The sequence below is a fragment of the Mus caroli genome, unplaced genomic scaffold (genome assembly GCF_978045245.1).
Source record: "Mus caroli unplaced genomic scaffold, Mus_caroli_1 scaffold_4, whole genome shotgun sequence".
NCBI lineage: Eukaryota > Metazoa > Chordata > Mammalia > Rodentia > Muridae > Mus > Mus caroli.
The window spans coordinates 27,504,097-27,511,845 of NW_028227259.1; the positions used below are offsets into that span (position 1 = coordinate 27,504,097).

At 46.4% G+C, this 7,749-nt stretch overlaps 1 pseudogene; it reads left to right on the plus strand.

Moving 5' to 3' along the window:
• The first annotated feature begins 2,959 nt into the window (after positions 1 to 2,959).
• On the plus strand, positions 2,960 to 7,329 carry LOC147005083 (chromatin remodeling regulator CECR2 pseudogene; annotated as a pseudogene).
• Positions 7,330 to 7,749: the final 420 nt, after the last annotated feature.

The window sequence follows — 7,749 nt, forward strand, 5'->3', positions numbered from 1 at the left end:
GACTGCTGATGTCATGGACTACATAAAGCCTTTGGTTCTCTGCTAATGTTCTCCCTGTACTGACAGGAAGTTGAGCTGCTCTTTCCTGGGGTATAGCCATTGAGCACATCCTCCTTCCAAAGCCAGGGTTTGCTCTAGGCTTGATTGGCCACACCTAAGTAATTCCTATGTATCTAACTCTGTGTTTCCTTTCCAAACCCTTCTCAGAAATATCTCATCCTACCTTAAATTTTCCTCAATCAGCAATAGGAGCCATTAAAACTTAGTGAGAAATCATACCAGTTTGAATATGCAGCCAAAATCTACTCCTGTCTAATCATATACAGGTGCATGAAATCTCATCCATGCTGAGCCTTCAGGGCTGGTTGCAGTGTGGGTGTGTGTTAGGGACCACACTCATGAAGCCTTATGTTTAGCATTTGAAATTTGCCCCAAGATCCCTTAGGAGGGAGACATGCAGTCATCATGCTTCTGACAACATTCTAGAGATCTTTTGGCAAAGGAAACTGAAATATGGAGCCACCAATGTGGGACCATCAGATTGTGTGGGGGCTTTTCTCACTGCACCAATCTCACCGATCAGTATTGCTTATAGCCCTCTGTGTGCTAGACCATGAGTTTCTGTATGAAATAAATAATATATTCAACAGAGGTGCGGATGTGCAGGCAGAAAGTATAGGGTAATACTATAGACATAGGTTAGTTGACTGGGCAAGGTCCTAGCATCTTGTATTTGGGTTCATGTTTGGCCCCACAAACCACACAAAACCCAATTTCCGTCAAACATGAATGATTCATTAAATGCAGACCCTAAAGTTGATTGATCAGAACCATTGCTCAGGATTTGTGCCTGAGCCATAGCTCAAAAAATCTATCTTTGTTAACTTATAAAGACAGAAAACAAAAACCCAAAAACCAAACCAACCAAACAAACAAAAACAAATGAAAAAACAAAATTAGTTCATTTAAAGATAGGGAAGTATCCAGTGCTCTGTTCGGATCAGGCCATTTTAGATATAACTGCATATTGACCCTTAATTTGAGGGGTCCCATGGAATGGTTTATGTACCATTGTAAGATTAACAAACCTCATACAGAACACAACAGAATGTGGACACCATGACTTTGCTGAGTCAAGTTGTTTTCTCTGTTGATGATTGGCTGTCATATGACAGCAACTATCTGAAATAGGGGGCAGTCATAGAAATCAATAACTTTTGCTATACTGTGCTGTACATGCCTTAGCATTAGATTATCCAGGTCTCTCACAATGACTAGTTATGTTTCCACAGTACTTGGAGGCCCCACTTGGAAGCTCAAATATAGGAAAGTGGAAGCAGAATTGTCTGAGCTCAAGGTTAACTTGGTCCACATGGGGTATTTGAGACCCTGTTTCAGAAAACAACACTGAATCACACGCTACATCAAAGGCCTCACTTACCAAGTCTTTTCTATTATAAAGAACTTACCATTCTCTCCCTTCCAGTCTTTCTTTCTGGGAAGATGGAGAAGTGAGGATGATCTTTCCATTCTAAGGACTATGTTCTCTGTTTCCCTTAGCCCACATTAGGAAAAAATGAAAGTGAGTATCATCATCTGAACAACTGATTAATATCCACTGCTGGTAGCGTGATACTGTGTCGATGAAAATCTTAGCTTCCTTTAGTGTTGCTGACCCAGCAGGAAGTATTAATTGCTGAGGCCAAAGCTCAGAGAACCTTTCAAGGGGCTAGACAGAAGCCATCAGAGACTCTCCACATCCTTGTCCTGAGATGAAATCCAGGAACACAATGTGAACTTGGTGGCCAATTTACCATACATCAAACTTCTACCTCCACCTTTCTATGTTCAGTACAGGAAAGTGTGCATGCACCTCCATGCCAGATTGATCTTGATATATGTCCCAGGGCGCAGACTGTTTAGAGAGTTGGTTGTAGTCAAGCAATTGGTGCCCTCAGTAAGATGTGAAGACTATCAATAATAAGTGACCACACTGTATTTGTTTAAACATTAGTTAAAAATTGAGCATAACTGAGGAATTGGAAACCAGCTCTGCATCCTGGTCTTTTTGTGCCTATACCTTGCTCAAAAGGAAGGTGGGAGGACAACTTGGGTTCCTCTGCATGGATAGAGTGAGGTGAAATCGGCACCGACCAGTCTGAGCAACAGTGCTGAAGCCCTTTATTTCAAGTAAAACACACATTCTCTGTCCTCCTTGAAAGTGCTCCTGTTGAGGCCATGGACCTTGTATAAACATGCTAACATCATGCAGACATCTTTCCTAATGATACAAAGTTCTCTCTGGTAAGGCTTGCCCCCTTACCATATCTGTAGGAAATTTGTTACATGGCAGCCGTCAGTCTATTTCATGCTTTTGCCATAATATGCTTCCAAGTTGTGATGGTGTGTATACTCTTGTACCAGAGAGTGGCACCATTTGGATGGGTAGCATTGTTGGAATAGGTGTGACCTGTTTGCAGTAGGCATGTCACTGTGTGTGTGGGCTTAATACTCTCATCCTAGGTGCCTGGAAATGGGTCTTTTACTAGCAGCCTTTGGGTGAAGATGTGGAACTGTCAGCTCTGCTCGTGCCATGCCTGTGTGGATGCTGCCATGCTTGATGATAATTGACTGAGCCTCTGAACGTGTAAGCCCGCCCCAATGAAATGTTTTTATAAGTCTTGCCCTAGTCATAGTGTCTGTTCCCAGCAGTAAAACCATAACTAAATCAGATGTTGGGACAGCCAATGAGGGAGGGGGCAAGCATGCGGCTGCTTGAGCGAGTTTGCAAGCTACTCCCCCAGTGCACTACCCCTGTACTGGCCCGCCTCTGCTTGAGCTCTTGCTAAGCTGAGGGAGCTGCCATTTGCTGAGTGAGAGGCGCTGCCCCATGGCCAGAGTTGGAGCTAGCAAGCAAGATTGAAGCAAGCAAGAGTGAGTGAGTAATCACAGCAGGGAGATGTGCCCAGAGGAAGGCTGCATGGCCATGCTGGGCGTGCTCTGCTCCTGGTGGGAAGTCCCAGCCATCGCACAATTCTGCTTGTTCTTTCACAAGGCATTATGCCTGCTCAACTTCGAGATCGAGGAGTTAGAGGCAGCTCTTCACAGAGATGACTTGGTATTTATCAGTGATCTGATTGCCTGCCTGCTTCAAGGCTGCTATTAGCGAAGAGGTATCACGTCTCAGATATTCCACAGCTACTTGGAAGATATTGTTAACTAAGGTTGTGAGCTTGAAGAAGGAAAGCCCAATCCTCTGAGAGATCCCAGTTTTCAAACCTTCCTCTGGGTACATGAGTAGAGATCCTGCATCTCCTCTGTGATTACCCGCTTGTTGCAGATGATGTCTTTGATCTTCTCAAGGGTCTGGATGCAGACAGTCTCTGAGTTGAACCTCTAGGTGAAGACAATTCAGGTGCACTGTACTGGTACTTCTATGGGACACAAATGTACAAAGAAGACCTAGTACACGGAAGGTCCAATGGAGAACTCTCCTTGAGCAGGGAAAGTGAAAGGCAAAAAAAAAAAAAATGTCTCAAATGTTCCAGGAAAAACAGACAAAAGAAGAGGAAGGCCTGCAAAACGAAAAAAAAAAAAAAAAAACTACAGGAGGAGATTATATCCAGTGAAAAGCAGGAAGAAAACTCCTTGACGTCTGACCTACACAAAAGAAATGGATCCGGAGGGGCAGGCCAAGGTACTTGGTGGATCCTGTGTCTAACAGAAGAATGGAGACAGGTTACTGAGAGCTTCCTGAGAGCCGACCTCTCTCCAAGAGCAGCAACTCTACAAGCTCCTTAGCACGACTTCCTGCCTGAAATCTGCAACATGATTGCTCAGAAGGGAAAATGTCCACAGGGCACAAAGCCAGAGCTGCAACACAGGTTTATATCTGTCCACCTGCCCATCCAATTCATCAAGCTAGAGGAAACTCCCATGCTCACCAAGATAGAAAAACAGAAGCACAGGGGGGAGGAGGAGGAATGACCGATCTTTCTTGCAGTGCAGAAGAAGGAGCAAGATCAGATGTTAAAGGAGGAGAGAATGCAGGAAAAGGAGGAAAAAGGTCAAGGCAGTGGAAGTCTGGGCTAAGAGGAGAAAGCTCAGGGAAGAATGAGCATGGCTATTGGCTAAAGGCAAGGAGCTACCCCCAGAACTTTCCCATTTGGATCTGAATTCTCCTATGAGGGAATGGAAGAAGACCAAGGACCTCTTTGAATTGGATGACGATTTCACTGCCTTGTAAAAGTTCTAGATGTGGCTAAGGCTCACAAGAATTCCTGGCCCTTCTTGGAAACTGTGGATGAATCTTATGCCCCCAACTATTACCAGATTATTAAGACCCCCATGGATATTTCAAGCATGGAGAAGAAATTAAATGGAGGTTCATAGTTTACCAGGGAGGAATTTGTAAATGTCACGAAGACCATGTTCAAAAATTGCCGAAAATACAATGGTGACAGTAATGAATATACCAAGATGTCTGACAATTTAGAGCAGTGTTTCCATCGGGCCATGACAAAACACTTTCCTGGTGAAGATGGAGACACAGATGAAGAATTTTGGATCAAAGAGGATGAAAAATGCTAAAAAAGAAGGAGTCAGTCTGGTAGAAATAGTGGAAGCCATGTTTGGACTCTCTCAAGAAACACAGAAGTGTAGAGCAGGAAACCGCCACCAGTAAAGAATGGGGGAAAATCATTGCCCACAGCACACTGAGCTGCCTCCTCAGGGGACAATCAGAGCAGCAGTTCCATAAACTCCCTCCAGAGGTCCGCACATCAAATGGCCAAGGCTTTTCTTGCCCCCTGCATTGTGGTAGGGTGCCTAGTCACGCATCCCTTTTAAACCAGATGAAGCCAGCAGCACCAGGAACGTTTGGCTCTCTTCAAGGATCAGAACCCATCAACTTACATGGCTCCTCTTGAATTCTAGAGGTGCCCCCAGAGGAGCCCTTGCAACACCAAACCTTTGCTATACAGTCTCCAGTTGGAATTAGCAACCATTGGGGATCCCTGCTCAGTGCTTCAGACCTTTCCAATATGGTGTCACATGTCCCATCCTTAAAGCTTGGGCAGATGAATTGTCCCAGTCAAGTTGGAAACATGTATCCACCAGCTCCATTCCAGGCAGGATTTATTCCTTCTAGGCATGGTGGGACTCCAGCCCGACCCCCAGACTTTCCTGAAAGGTCTGAAATTCCTCCCGGTCATATTTATCATTCATACAAGTATCTAAATCGAGGACACCCTGCTGTTTGGAATGGGAACCATGGTACTGTAAACCCTGGATGTTTGGGGCCAGTTGAGAATCCCCACCTGGGTCCAGGAACCTCTCACCACCCTCATACCATTGGTCATGTGATGGATGGCCAAGTGATGAGACAACCTATCCCACCAAACCAGTGGACTAAACAGTCAAGCTTTCTACCTCATGGTGTTCCTTCTTCAGGGTATATGCAGCCACCCTGTAAGTCTGATGGACGTGGTTTGCAGACACCTCCAACTCCAGCACCAAGTCCTGGATTCAGAGGGCCCTCCCAGGTGCCCCGGGGGGCACAAGTAGGGAATCCATGATGGACAGCCCTGAAATGATTGCCATGAAGCAGCTCCCCTCCGGAGTCTTTCCCCCAGGTATGCCTTACCACCCCCCTCCAGCGCACTCCTCCCCAATAACTGGTCCCTCTCCAAAGGTAGCTCATTCGTCATCAGTATGTGTGTCAGAGCCCTAGACTGCATTGGACAACCCTGGGAGTACACAGGAGATGACAGAAACACAAGAGCCTGAGGAAGACCAAGAGCCTTTGCCTGGACATGAAGAGAAAGCAGCAAGCATTTGTTCTTCAGAGGGGGTATACCTCAAACAACTACTTCACCCTGCACCTCCCTTGCAAGCCAGCTGTACCAGGCAAAGCTCACGACAAGAAAGGGAAACAGAGGACTTCTGACTCAATAGTGATGCTTCAGACTCTGCAGACACTTCTAACACATCAAAGAACAAGAACACCTGGCCTTTGGACAATAGCTACAGCAGCCCAGCTGTGCAAGGCTGTTTGAGAGACTTCTCCATAGTGGCAGAGATGGGGAATCTACCTGAAAATGAGGTCCTTGGTGAAGCATCTCCCTGTAGGTCAGAGGGGAAGGGCCTTGATGGTAGTGGTCCAGAAAAGCCAATCTGCCCCAGGGGTAAAACATTGCAAGAAGCCATGCTATGCATAGGACCGAATGCTACTACACCTCTTTGCACAGATCCCGGTTGCATGGCTGGCAAGGTGAACCAGTTTTCTCCCTTATACATGCCTGGCATAGAATACTCTAACTCAGCTACACAGTACTCTATGAGTCCAAGTTTGCAAGGCTTGGGCTCTATGATGGGAGGAAAGTCCTCAGGATCACAGCCTCAGTCCTTTCCTCCCAGGGGGTTCCAGGATAATGGTCCCCACCCTGGACTCTTTCCTAGGTACCATCCTCAGCAAGGAATGAGATATACCTACCAGCCTTCTTCTCTGCCTTCCTACCACCCCTATCAGAGGACTCCTCATTATACATGTCCACAGGGCTTTTCTGATTGGCAGAGATCTCTCCCTTCCCAGAGAAGCCCAAGTGGACCCCCAGGGAGTCACCCTCCATGCTCCCTCTTCCCAGAGAAGAATGTCCTGTCTAGTCTACAAGGTTGTGAGACACTAAATTCTGCCTTAACTCCTCCAACTCAAATGGATGCAGTGACTGCTAAGGTTGTTCCTCCTGATGGACAAAATTCTGGTCCAGAAGAAGAAAAGATGGATGAATCTGTGGAGAGGCCAGAGAGTCCCCCAAAATTCTAGATCTCGACAACCATGATGCAGCTCCCAAGTGGCAGAACTCACTGTCAACCAGTGTCTATCTTTATGGAACTCCACCACCATCTCTGAGTTCAGGAATGACTTTTGGTTCATCTGCTTTCCCACCCCACAGTGTGATGCTGCAGACAGGGTCTCCATACACTCCTCAGTGATCAGCCAGTCATTTTCACCCCAGGGCATACCCATCCTCTGTGCCTGCCCATCCACATCCCCACCCAGTAGCCACCCAACCCAATGGCCTCTCTCCAGAGCGTTCCCTCAACTTCTGTCACAAAGAGGGCCTAGGTCACTTTCAGGCTTCGATGATGGAGCAGACTGGCACTTGAAGCAGATTAAGAGGCACATTTCAAGAAGTACACAGACCAACGGGATTGCAAATGCATCCAGTCCAGTCACAGTCCTTATTCCAAAAGACCTGGGCGCCTGTGGAGTCACCAGAACAGTTGCTGACTCGTAAAATCCCAATACTTCCTCTGGATCAGAGCTAGTCTAGGGAGGACCTAAGCCCTAAGGAAGTGGACGGCTGCTTGTGGAGACCATAAGTCAGGCCTGGCGGATTTGGAGGAATGAATGCTGTACATCTCTGTCCTGTCTTCCGGTTCCACCTCTTCACTGTGAATCAAGCCTTCCTCAGAGCTGAACAGTATAAGCCTTAGGTGCATACTCTTTAGATAACTGGCTGGCCTGTAGCTGGGATCATCTGCACAGCTGACAAACTTACCCACAGCAATATACCTGGAGTTCTTGCTGGCTTCTCCAAATCCCAAGACTCTTGTCCAGGGAAAATCAATTTAAACTTGGGTGGAGTGTACATGTAATGCTGGAGTGGTGCCTTTAAACTTTCATGAGCAGCTAATCTCAGGTATATATTTGGTGAAGGGACTACTTTAGTATTAATGTTTTTGGAG